The sequence below is a fragment of the Cajanus cajan genome, chromosome 4 (assembly GCF_000230855.2).
Source record: "Cajanus cajan strain Asha chromosome 4, NIPB_CcT2T_4, whole genome shotgun sequence".
NCBI classification, from domain to species: domain Eukaryota; kingdom Viridiplantae; phylum Streptophyta; class Magnoliopsida; order Fabales; family Fabaceae; genus Cajanus; species Cajanus cajan.
The window spans coordinates 23591308-23605342 of NC_138520.1; the positions used below are offsets into that span (position 1 = coordinate 23591308).

The 14035-nt window shown below is 36.7% G+C and overlaps 1 long non-coding RNA gene across 1 annotated transcript; it reads left to right on the plus strand.

Moving 5' to 3' along the window:
- The first annotated feature begins 11868 nt into the window (after positions 1–11868).
- LOC145957045 (uncharacterized) lies at positions 11869–13240 on the plus strand. The gene is made up of 3 exons (XR_014433474.1): positions 11869–12511; positions 12615–12710; positions 12787–13240. It is a non-coding gene; the product is annotated as an uncharacterized LOC145957045 (long non-coding RNA).
- The last annotated feature ends 795 nt before the right edge of the window (positions 13241–14035 follow it).

Here is a 14035-nt window from a genome sequence, read left to right on the forward strand (position 1 = left end):
ACATTTGTACTAGGTGCACTCTTTTCCTAACTCAGTATTTTGTCCCCGTAAAAATGAGAGGGGTTTTTGCTGAGAAGGTTTTTAATGAGGCACCACCCATTCAATTCCTAATGAATGTCATTTCAATTATTTTGTTTTCACGACTTATAACATGTGTCATTTTTGAGGCATCGAAGAACTCGTGATTGACCGGTTGGATTCCGACTGGGCGAGTATAGAACTCGTGATTGATCGGATGAATTCCGGCGGGGCGAGTATAAGCAACTCGAAGAACTCGTGATTGACCGGTTGGATTCCGACTGGGCGAGTATAGAACTCGTGATTGATCGGATGAAATCCGGCGGGGCGAGTATAAGCAACTCGAAGAACTCGTGATTGACCGGTTGGATTCCGACTGGGCGAGTATAGAACTCGTGATTGATCGGATGAATTCCGGCGGGGCGAGTATAAGCAACTCGAAGAACTCGTGATTGACCGGTTGGATTCCGACTGGGCGAGTATAGAACTCGTGATTGATCGGATGAAATCCGGCGGGGCGAGTATAAGCAACTCGAAGAACTCGTGATTGACCGGTTGGATTCCGACTGGGCGAGTATAGAACTCGTGATTGATCGGATGAATTCCGGCGGGGCGAGTATAAGCAACTCGAAGAACTTGTGATTGACCGGTTGGATTCCGACTGGGCGAGTATAGAACTCGTGATTGATCGGATGAAATCCGGCGGGGCTAGTATAAGCAACTCGAAGAACTCGTGATTGACCGGTTGGATTCCGACTGGGTGAGTATAGAACTCGTGATTGATCGGATGAAATCCGGCGGGGCGAGTATAAGCAACTCGAAGAACTCATGATTGACCGGTTGGATTCCGACTGGGCGAGTATAGAACTCGTGATTGATCGGATGAATTCCGGCGGCGCGAGTATAAAAAATCGAAAGACTCGTCACTGATCGGTAAAAATCTGACGGTGTGAACAAAATCCAACCGTTTCAATTATATGATCGGATTTTGGATGACAATGTTGCTAAACATCCTTGAGGACTCGGCAACCAGCCGATTACTTTCGATTGTGCAACTCGGCACTGAGCCGATTACTTTTAATTAGGCGAATCGGCATTTAGCCGATTGCTTACACTCCCACCTTTACGTCTTTGGACAGAAAACGGAATTTGGGCGACTAGCTTCGATTTGACAACTCCATCTTTAACTTAAAAAAGTTTATTTTTTTCACTCATCGTATTCAGTTGGCGTATGACCGATCACTTGGTCAATTTCCTTTGTGAAGAAAGTTTTAAGCACGAAGTTTTGAATCGCCAAGTAGCCGATCACTTGATTCAAACATGACTTTTAACTTAGAAAGTTTTACACATATTCTTTCTTACTCGGTATTAGGACGAGACCTTGTTCAAAACCTTCAAATTTTAACTTAGAACCTTGTTGGGTCTCTCAGAAATTATAATCGGAATTTGCCCGATTGCGTACGGTTCAAAACCTCTTAATTTTAACTTGGAATCTTTTTGTTTCTTGGAGATGGTAATCGGAAATGGAGGTGGTATTTGGAATTTAGCCGATTCGTCATGGTTCAAAACCTTCAAATCTGAACTTAGAATAATATATATTTTTTTTCTTACTCGAAATTTGGGCGAGACATGATCCAAATGTCACTTTGAACTTAGAATAATCATATAGTCGGATTCCAAGTTTAATCGGAATTTCGGCAATCGGATTGTCAAATTTCATTGTAACAAACAAATTTTCTCATCATTTATAGTCGGAAATTAGTCGACTGGATTTTGGTGAATTTCAACTCGGTATTTCAGTGACCCAAGTGACTGAGTCGGATAGTTAACCAACTACTCTATTTGAAGCTTTTTAACTGGGTGAATTTTCTCACATCCCTTACCAGAGCCCGAGGAGCCACGAATTGAGATAACGAGCCTGTGAATCTTCTTGGTCCGTCCCTTGCCTTAGCCATAAAAGAGTGCTCAACAAAAAGCTGAATGTATCGGCTGAGGATAAGCCTTCTCGCCATACACGCTCAAGGCTGGGGGGCTAGTGTATGGTCCAGGACGAAATCTGACTAGGGGCCTCCACGAGGGGCATGTCGACCATGGCTAAGCCGTCTCCTTGTCTAGCAAAGCCCTTTCGCCTTTCAGGCTCAGGACTGGAAGGCAAGTGTACCGTCTCGCCTATTTCCGATACGATTCGTAGGAGTGGTTGCCTAAGCCCTTTCGCCTTTCAGGCTCAGGGCTGGAAGGCTAGTGTACCATCTAGGTAAAAATCCGACTAAGTGTACCGTCTAGGTAAAAACCCTACTAGGGGACCGTCTAGGTAAAAATCCGACTAAGTGTACCGTCTAGGTAAAAATCTGACTAGTGTACCGTCTAGGTAAAAATCCGACTGATCTCTACTCGGTCATAATCCGACCTGTCTGCTCTGCAGGGGTAACTCGGCCAAAATCCGGTCTAACTCTCCCACATAGATACTGTTCCGATATCAGGGATAAGATCCCATCTTTAATGACAAGATATTCTCCAAATATTAACGGTTAAGGAAATCTCTTGATCCTCGGGGCCCAAGTGGCCCATGAACGACATACCATAAAACCCAAAACCCTAGAGTTGAGAAGGCAGATTACACTTTTGAATGCTCTGGCTTCGCGGCTTGACCTAGAGGAAACCCTAGTTCGTCCCGTGGCCGGAACAAAAATCAAAACAAAAATTGTGCTATTATTTTGAGTAATTAAAAATGTTTTTGCAACCACTGGACAACATGTAAACCTCAAGAAAAATCACACAAAAACTTCAAGGCCAAGTGCTCCTAGTACTTCTTTGTTTTTCACTTTTCTTTTTGTAGCTTTTGATTTTTTTTTCTTTTTCTTTTGTTGCCTTCTTGGCTCTTTCTTCTCTTTTTTTTATACTGAATATGAACACTTCAAAACAAAGGCCAAAAAATTTTAAAAGAGATTTCCAAGTGGTGGAGAAAAAGCAGTAAGAAGTGTAAGTGTACAAGTCAAAAATTCAATCACAATAGTTACTAGTTTTGGTACTAGTTTGTTCTTCTTTTTGTACACCTTTAATTTTAGTTTTTAATACACTTCTTACTCTGTTTTGTTTTTCAAAATAAGCACAAAAATACACAAGGAATTTCTGGCCTAAGATTGCTAAGAATCAATTAGCAATTGAAGTTCACAAAAATTGACTCTAGGACATGTTAGGTCTAATAACATACATAGTAATCATTCAATGAGCACTTCTAAGATTTAATACATGTCCAACCAGAAATAAAACCACACAAAATAGAGGTTAATGTATTTAGATTCAAAAATAAAAAGGTACACAAGAGATGTAATGACAAGAAAAGCAACTACACATGACTCTAAGACAAAACTAGGAGATTAAGAAATGAAAAATGTTTGTTTCTTGTTTCTTTTTTAGGAATTTCTTTTTACCAAATTATTAGGAGTCCAATGAAAGATAAAAGCAATCCTAAAACATTAAAAAAGCCCATACAAGGAATACCTAAAGGCACACACAAAGATTGATTCACAAGAAGTAGTGTATGAATCAAAATAACCAAGACAAGGTGAATTCTTCTATAGATTTATTAATGTGACACAAGAACAATTCAAGGCACACAAACACAAGACAATAAAGGAACACACATATAGGAACAGTTTTAGACATAATATTACATAATGTGACCAAACCAAAACAAGACAAGAAGCTTAAGAACGAATTTACAAAGAAGACTTAGCTCTTGATACCAAATGATGGAAACTTGCTTTGGAACCGGATTGATGTTTGATTCCTCTTCAACTTTCTCCCTAGACCTTTTCCTCTTTGATTCTCCTTAAGCTTCTCCAAAGCCTCCAATGGTGGAGTAGCTCCAAATTTCACCAAGGATTGGTGAAGAAACACTCTTCAAGAGGCACCACTCCTTGGAATAGACAAGCCACTTCTATCCTCACCACACTCTTACTTGAAGAGGATAAGAGAATTGGATGAATATCAAAGAGGTTAGAGACTTTTGGAAGAGATAATTTCTGAACAAATTTCATAATTCACTCAAATATATGACCAAAAGTGTTTACAAAGTGAAGGAAAAGACTTATATAGTGAGGGAGAAGCTTGTGGTGCAAGCTAGACTAACTATGGTTCAAGGAATTTAGGATTTAGGGTTTATGGTTTAGAACCATGGTTAGCCTTCTTACACTTAAGCTAATCGGTCTAGTTACTTGGAATCTTGTGGAACAAGCTTCTAACTTAGAAGCTTGGAGAGCAAGCTAAGTTATAAGCTTGTAGCATAAGCTATCCAAGTGTGTAAAGGAAGCTAAGTAATTTTTGGCCAAGGGAGAGGGCTAGGCGGCCAAGGGTGCTTTCCTTCACTTAGTCCAATCCAAAAATCTTGGAATTGGTTTAGTTAGGTTCACCATATGATGGTGATACCTAGCTAAATCAATTCCTTGGAAAAAAAAATGGAGGAAAACAAGCCCAATATGTAAAATTTAGCCTAGGCCTACTTCTGGCCCAATTACTAATTACACCTACACATATTACTATTTGTCACCCCACTTCTACTACTAAAAATATATAAATCAATGACCCTCAATACAAGGTCAAATAGAGCAAAAGTCTCCAAGTAACATATCCTAAAATCCAAAAGGATAACCTATAAGAAAAGAAAGAAAGTGTCTCACAAATACAAAGGCAAAAAACACCTATACAAGTAACTACTATGTAAAAGTATCATACAATGTATATACAATGGAGACTAAGAGACTAATAAGAGGAATCATACTCAATGCTCATGAAGAGAAAAGGTCTATGAAGCACCTCCTCTGTAGAAGCCTCCTCTAGCCTCCTAACCATAGACCTAGTTAAAGGCCCAATGGTCTTCAAGTATGTAGCCTCCTTGGATGGTCCTCCATCACACTTCCTCTCTAGAAGCCTCCTCTAGCCTCCTAATCATGAACCTAGTTAAAAACCCAATGGTCTTCATGTGTGTAGCCTCCGTGGATGGTCCTCCATCATCCCCCTTGTGTAGAATTAGTATGGAATTTTTCCTTGGTATCCCTAGGACTCATAGGGGAATGGATTTCATCTTTGTGGTAATGGGTTATTTTAGCAAAATGACAAATTTTATTTCATGCCACAAAGTGGATGATGCTAGTAACATCTCAAGGCATTTCTTTAGAGAAGTTTTTAGACTACATAGGCTTACCCAAAACTAATGTCTAATAGACATGCTAAGTTCCTTAGCCATTTATAGAGATCGTTCTAAGGGAAATTAGGAACCAAGCTTGTATTCTTTACTACTTGTCACCCATAAACTGATGAAAAAATAGAAATAGTGAATGGATCTTTATCCACCATGTTGAAGTTGCATGTGATTTTAATCCTCTCTCCCCTTTGGACTTTATTCTTTTCCTTAATACTACTTCTTTCTTACAAAAAGATGGAATATAAAAGGCAGAGTTTGTTAAAAATTGCATGAAAAGGCTAAAAATCAATTTGAACAACAAACTAAAAAAAATATGTTAAATACAACAACAAAAGAAAAAAATAGGTGATATTCCAATAGGGGGATTGGATTTAGCTTCACCTAAGAAAATATAGATTTCCTTCTCATAGGAAGTCCAAGCTCAACCTAATAGGAGATGGACCCTTTCAAGTCCTTAAAAGGATTAATAATAATACATATAGGTTAAGCCTACCTGATGATTATGGAGTAAACGAAACCTTTAATGTATGTGATTTAATTCCATCACTACTATAAATAGAGTAAACTAAGTCGCTCAATCTAAGACAGTTGATTAAAAAACGATGTAAAATAAGATGCGGTGGCATTTTTGTAAATAAAAGGAATGTAATCTACGACGGTTTAGACAATACCCGTTGTAGAATAGCCTACACAAATATATCTACGACGGTTTATAGTAAAATAGACTTAGATGTTAAGTAATCTACATCAGTTTTTATGTAAAACTGACTTAAATAGAGACCCAAAAAATAACCCCGCGCGTTCTCTCTCAATTCATGCGCGCCCTTCAGTTTCCCAGCCACATTCTCTCTAGCCTCCACCTCCTCCGCCCTCCACTCCTACGCCCGCCACATCCTCTCCTTCCTCCCCACTTTCCACCTTCTCGTAACTATAACTGCCTTTAACCCTCTCTTCTCTATTTCCCTAACTCACTGACTAACTCTCCTTTTCTCTTTCTCTTTCTCTCGCAGGACGTTACCCCTTCCGCTCACTTCCTCCGTGATCGAAGCCGTATCCAGTCAAATAAATGCAATTAAATGTAGTACTAGGAAGTGACTCCTAGGTCGTCTCCCAAGGACCGCCTTTTACTGTTAAAGGCTTAAACACACGAAGTGGGGGGGGTTTGGTTCAGAATTTTCAGTTTGTAACACAATAAAACGAAATAAAAGAGCAAGTAAAATAGATTGGTTCCCTGTTAAGATTGCAACTCTTTTATCCCTGGTTCTCAAAAGATTTCTCTGTTCATAACTTAATCCTTGTTCCATCCGAGTTAACCAACTAAGCGAAGATTAACTCAAGATTTCCCTACACGAATTAAGCAAACGTATACAACATTAAACCTCCCCACAAGATTAAGCAACTTGTGAGCAACCTGATTCATTAAGCATGAACAGGTGTCAAAAACGTTTCAGAGGTTCAATGAAGAAGAACCAAGCAGAACACAGATACAAATATGAATAAAACCTCAATTAGAGATTGCAATCTGCTCAAGGAGCCAACCCCTGGGTTTTTAGCCTTCCATTAAAACGGAAACACAAATGAAAACAGAAACGAAAATGCAAGGAAGGAGAACAACCAATGAGTAATCTATATTCTTCAAATGTAAATGTTCAGTGTTTACAACCAGAGAAGAGAAAGTAAAAAAAAAAACATGATTGGAGAAGAAGCAAGCGTAAAAACCCAATAGAGAGCAAGAAAAACGTGAATAACAATGGAGAGCAGAAGTTCAAAAAGAAGCAAAACGTAAAGAACAACTAAAGAGACCAAAACGTAGAAGAACAAAGAAGGAGCAGCTAGGTCACGTAGTCACATCAGAATATCCCCCTAGTGGCTGCCCTAAAACCCTAAATAAAACCTAGAAGAGTCAAAATGGGCCCCAAGTCAGGTTTGACCCGAAAAATACAATAAAATAGAATACAAATTGAAATTAAATGTTGAGGTGGAAAATGGTGCAGTGGTGACATGGCAGATGACGTGGCAGCTCCTCTTGAAGTCCAAAAATTAATTCCAAGCCCAAATAATTATTAAACTGCCCTGAAAATAAAATTTAGAATAATTAGATTCAGAAAATTCAAATTAGTTAAAATATGAATTACCGGTCCAATTAAAGCCCAAATAGAAAACAGTGAAGAATATCAACAATTAAGCACAAATCGGAGATTAAAATAAGTACAGAAAGGTAAGAAAATAAGGGAAAATAATGACTCATCACTCCGCCCCAATCCCTACCTCACCGCTCTCAAGCTCGATTGCGCTTGCCTCGACGATTCTGCCCAAACCCTCCCTGCACCAGTTCTCTCAGTCTTTGTGCAGCTGTCATGTTCTCTCTCATCCTTGCGTGCAACCTCTCAACCACAGCCCTCTGAGACTGGACAAACAACGGAGAACCTTAGCCACTGCAAAGAGAACCTTGCGTTTTGTCTTGCGGAGTGTGACTTCTCAGCGACGATGGATGGAGGTGTTTCGAACGAGACGGGATCGAAGAAACAACGTAGGTCGGAGGTGTTTCCCTTTGCAGTTGTGAAGAAACAAAGTGTTTAGGTTAACTTCTCAAAAATTCCCTTTGACGCATTTTTTTGTTTTGTTGAGCTATTGAGTGGGTTCCGAGACAACTCGTTCAATTTTTTTTTGGTTCTGAATCTGAATGTCAGGTCAATCCTTAATTCTATCCAGGCTGGCATTTATCTTATTATTTTCCTAGGGTTTTTGTAACAGGTTTTTAATTCTCAATGATGGTTGATTGAGATGTTTATTATTTATATATAAATATCTTCTTAGAGGTTTTTGGATAATTGGGTTTATACTTAAGTATAGATAATAAGAGCATCTGCATTTGGGTTCTGATTTAATTACTTCTATTTGACTCAGGCAATCTAGATGAGAGGGTGATAGACAGGGTCTTGTATGATATATTAATTTAAGCTGGACGAGTGGTAGACTTGCACATTCCTAAAGATAAGGAATTGGAGAAACCAAAAGGTTTTGCCTTTACAGAATATGAAACAGAGGAGATTGCAGACTATGTTGTCCAGCTTTTCTCGTCAAGATTTATTAGAGATGGGTGGGTATACGTTCACAATTACATCCAAGGTCAGAAGGTAAGAGAACATATTGGCCTCCAGCATGTCATACTTTGTCAAAAAAAGAGAAAATGAGATTTTGTCAGTGTCTAAGAGGTGTGAAAGTTCCACAAGGATACTCTTCAAATGTTAAGAGCCTTGTATCATTGAATGATCTCAAATTGGTTGGCTTAAAATCTCATGATTGTCACGTCTTGATGCAAAAACTCCTACATGTGGCTATACGTGACATTTTTCCAAATAATGTTAGAAGTGTGTTAACTCGTTTGTGCTTCTTTTTCAATGCTATATGTGCTAAAGTCATTGATCCTGATAAATTGGATGAGTTGGAAAATGAGGCTATTATTATCTTATGCCAATTAGAGATGTATTTTCCTCTAGCCTTTTTTGACATCATGATTCATTTGATAGTTCATCTAGTTAGAGAGATCAAATTGTGTGGCCTTGTTTATTTACGATGAATGTACCCAATTGAGCGTTACATGAAGATTTTAAAAGGGTATAGTAAGAATCCATACCATCCAGAAGCATCAATTGTTGAAAAGTATATTGCAGAATAAGCTATTGAATTTTTTTCAGAGTACATGTCTAAAGCAAAACCTGTAGGGCTTCCAAAGTCTCGACATGAGGATAGATGTGAAGGCCAGGGTACAAAAGGCTTAAAAGTTAAATTCATTCTTCGAAAGGAATTACTTCAAGGACATTTGTATATATTAAACAACACTGATGAGGTCCTCCCTTACATATCTGAACACCAAACTGTTTTGAAGAAAAATAACCCCAGAATGAATGAAAAATCATTGGTCAACAAGCATAACAAGACATTCTTAAAATGGTTTAAAGAAAAAGTCTTCAGTGATGATAGTGCTTCTGAAACTTTAAAGAGCCTAAGTATAATGTTTATACTTATACTGGATATGATATCAATAAGTTTTCCTTTTACACAAAATCACAATATGACAACAGTACCATGCAAAATAGTGGGGTCACTCTTCAAGCTCAATCTATGCATTTTTCTAGTAGGAATGATAAAAATCCTGTTGTGGCATCCACAAGTTATTATGGAGCCATTGAAGAAATTTGGGAGATCAATTATACTAAATTTAAAGTTCCTATTTTTAAGTGCAAGTGGGTTGATATTAACACAGGTGTGCGAACTGATGAAATGGGATTTACGATGGTAAACTTTAGCAAGGTGGGTCATAAAGAAGAACCTTTTATCATGGCAAACCAAGCTACACAGGTATTTTATGTCAAAGATCCCATTGATGAAAGGTGGTCCATTGTTCTCCAAGGTAGAAGTGTGCACAATGTTGATGATTCAACAATTAAGTTTTGGGAAAGCCTTTCATTCTCAACACGTATGGCTACTAACAATGAAGAAATTGAGCAAGATGACGTTCATGACATTCGTAATGATCATGATGAAGGCATATGGGAAAACATTACTATCTAATTGTCACACATAAGTTATGTTTATCTTGTAGATTTTAATATCCTATTCATAATTTTTTCATGTTTTAATTTAATTTTTATTACTTTTTTTAATTGACCTTACTTCTTTTTTTTGTCAAAACAGACACATGGATACTCTTGAAGACACCTCTGATCCTACACTCCCTACCTTAGAGGCTATACCTAGGAAAAAAAGATCGCCAACACGGTTGAAAAGTGTAGCCCTTAAACGCATGAAGGGACAAAAAATAAAAATTGATGTGGATCCTAATACTAGGACAACTTCAGGGCCAAACAACATTCAATTTGCAAGTTATTTAGGAACCCTTGCTCGAGACAAGATTAACATTTTAGTTCCTTCTTGGAAAGAAGTCCCACAGGCTACTAAGGATTTGATTTGGCAGGATATTTTGGTATTTCCATTACCTTTACATCATTTGACAGTATATCATTATTTGAAAACTTTGTATGATTAGTTTAAATTTATCACTATTAATTGTTCAATTTAAATTTTTTTTGTAGGAAGTCTATCAGATTGAGGATAATGCTATATTGAGGAAAAAAATCCTTCAACATGTTTCTACAAGATTTAGGCAATATAAGTCTTTTCTTACCAGGGTTTGGATAAATGGGAAACAGAAATGTAATAGTCCTTGGGATAAGTATAACATCGACCCTGAAGATTGGGGAAAATTCAAACAAATCAGGAATGACCCTAAATGGCAGGTAAACTGTGTTTATTATTTTTAAAATTTATAATACAACACGGGTATTTTCTCATTATTTTTTGGTGTTATTCAATTATTGCAGGCTATAAGAGAAAAAGCACAGGCTATCCAACAACATAATGATGCCCCTCACCTATTATCTCGTGGGGGTTATGGTCTCTTAGTGATAAATTATTCTAAAAATGAACTAAAGAGACTAAAGGAAGAAGCAATACAGTCTGGTGCTAGTCAGGATGTAGTTATTGATCCTCCACCTCCTCCTCCACGTCATAAGTTATGAGTGATGGCTCGCACAAAAAGTTCAGGCCAAATGAGTTCCGAGTCAGCTAACCAAATTGCTAAAAAAATTGTAAGTCTTTTTTTATAAAATAAAACTATTTACCTAGTTGCTCAAATTTTTTATTCTACGATATATTGTAAACTAAATTTGTTTATTGTAGAATGAGTTGGATGAGCAAGCATCATAGGGTTCCTTTTTTCCCGACGGGCGTCAAGATATATTGAATACTGCCCTTGGACGACCAGAGCATCCTGGTCATGTTCGTACAGCTGGTGTTGGTACTACTATTAGTCAGTACTATAGACAACGCCAGTCACATGGATTATCCATAGCTAAATTAACTCCCAAGGATTTGGAACTCCTCACACAGCAAGTTGTTGCACAACTCAAGAAAAATGATATCAGTAATACACAGACACAGGATGTTCCTCCAGTTCAAGTAGATCTGGTCCTTGGTAGTAGTAAAGGTAGTTGTCCAACTCCTTCAAGTGCCACTGCTGCGGCTGGTAATGCATTAGGGGATAAGCCTCATGTTGATATCTCTTATCTATGTGAGTTATGCATTGATGATATACCACCTCGTGTAGTGGCCATTGGTAGAGTTTATGAGGGTAGTTCAACCATACACCATGTACCTCTAACATATGATTTGGTCAAGGTGGTTGTTGAGTTTGTTCGAGATTTTGATGCTCATGTTCCTATGCCTACTTCAGAGGTTCAACTGGTTGGACAGGCCCTACAGGCTTTCATTGCATGGCCAAGACGTCTTGTGAGACATATTTCATCATCTAAGAAGACATAGGATATTCCAACAGTTCATAGGTCCAAACCCAATAATGATCCTATATGTGATTTGCGTGAGGCATCATTGACTTTAACTTATGGCAACCCATTTAAGGTGACTTTGTCCGACTTATATAAAGACTATTTAACATTTTTTTGTTTTAGGTTGGTTACTTATCCAACTTGACCATTTCAAGTGATATGTCCTGGAAGTCTATTTGGTGTTGGTGCTAATGATTTTGTGTTCTATATTACATTTGATGATATATGTGAATTAATAGAACGAAAAATGCTTAACATCTCAATCATACAATTTTGGATGTTGTAAGTACACAATTCTTATTAGTATCAATATTTATTTAATTAATTATGATTCATTCTAAATTACTTTTCTCTTATAAATTTTAGTTATCTAAATCAAAAAATTGAAGAGCATGGCTATGATGACTTGTATGAATTTTTGGAGCCCCAATCCATACAAAAATCAGGGAATAAGAAAGAAGAGGCTATAAATTATATAAATGATAGGATAAAGAACTCCCAGAAGCAAATTTACTTGGCTCCTTACATTAATCAGTAAGTACATGTTTCTTATTGCATTTAATTTATGTAATTTATATATATATTGTTTAACTAATTTTGGCTCAATGTAGAAATCATTGGCAGCTATTGGTTCTTTGTCCTATGAGTAATGTTGTTGTATGGTTTTGTTCTTTGCATCATAAGCCCACTATACATGTCAAATATTTAGTTAAAAGGTAAACTTTAATTTGTAATACGTTTTTTACTTTTATGCCCTTTATTATAAAATTTTAATTATGTAACTTACGTTCATTTTATTTTCTTTAGTGTTATGGCTGCGTATAATGTCATGAGTAGTATATCTACTGCACTGTCAAAGAACTTAGAATGGATTTACCCCATGGTAAGTAAGTGGTTCGTAATTAAAGTCAATGTGCCTAACAAATTCTTTTATTACCTTAATTAAACAAAACTATTTATACTACTTTATTTGGTGTTCATTTTAGAGTTATAAACAACAAGGACATTATGAATGTGGATACTATGTCATGAATTGGATGTCAGAAATAATTGAAGGGTGAGTAAGAAATGGTTGGAGTGAGGTACATTTAAAAATATTGTTAATTTCTTTTAATGCCTTTTATGATGTAACTAATATATGATGTATATATGTTGTAGCTTTTTGAAGATGCTACACCATTGGGGGAAACCAAATTGGAAGACATTCGGATTCATTGGGAAAATTTGTTTTTAGAAAAATTTAGAAATAGATCATGTTGAAAGGTCTAGTATTACATGTAAAATTTAGAAATAGGTGAATGTGGTTTCAGTATTAGGTTGTCCAGTGCATGTCTAATGTAGTGTGACCTAATTTTTTTGATCTTCTCTTCTCCTTGTAAGAGAAAAACTCTTCTTTATGGATACTAGATTAGCCTCTCTTGATTTCCAAGTATATTGTTTCTTTAGTATTATATATATTATATAATGATGTAATTGAGCCATTTCTATAATGATAACGATCTCAAATTTGTCTCTGTTGGTTTCTCTTACATTGGATAAATGAATCAATTTTTGCAGGTTATTTATAATTGAATCAGTTTTATTTTAAAAATTAACCTGGTTAAAAAAAATACAATCTACAGCGGTTCTACGTAAAAACCGTCTTAGATGTGCATATATACATCTAAGTCAATTTTGATAAAAAAAAAATGACTTAGATGTGCATATATACATCTAAGTCAGTTTTGATAAAAATCGACTTAGATGTGCACATCTAAGACAGTTTTGTTAAAATTGACTTAAATGTATAAATACATCTAAGTCGGTTTTTACTTAACCGACGTAGATATGTTCATTCATTTACGCCGGCCTTATCTAAGTCGATTTTAAAATCGATGTAAATATGGCAAAATAACCGACTTAGAATACAATCCTTCTAGTAGTGCATTTACAAGTGTTGAAGATAAAGAGGGAAAATATACATATTTAAGGACAAATCCTCTTGAAAAGAGAAGAGATAATGACATATTAGCCTCCAAATGGCCTATCATAAAGGCCATGTCAAAGAAGATGAAAGAGGAATAAGTTAGAGATAAAGATAGAAGGCCTGAGGTCATCTTAAACTATAGGTTACTTTTATATCAATTCACATTCAAATCAAAGAAAATAAAAAAAATAATTGAAACGTAAAATGATGAAAATCTCTAAATAACTAGAATGGTCGCACCGAAAAGGGAACATGAAAGCCTAAGGCCGAGGATGGCAAAAGGATGGGAGCAGTCATGACCACAACGGAGGAAGTTTGGGAGTGAAGCAAAAAAGAAGATGAAGAATAGTGAAGTACTAACGAGTGTTCAGGCCTTGTGTGTCCCATTGAAAAGATACTGTTATCTAAGGGACCTCTCTCATGTATAAAGCTTTATGGGAA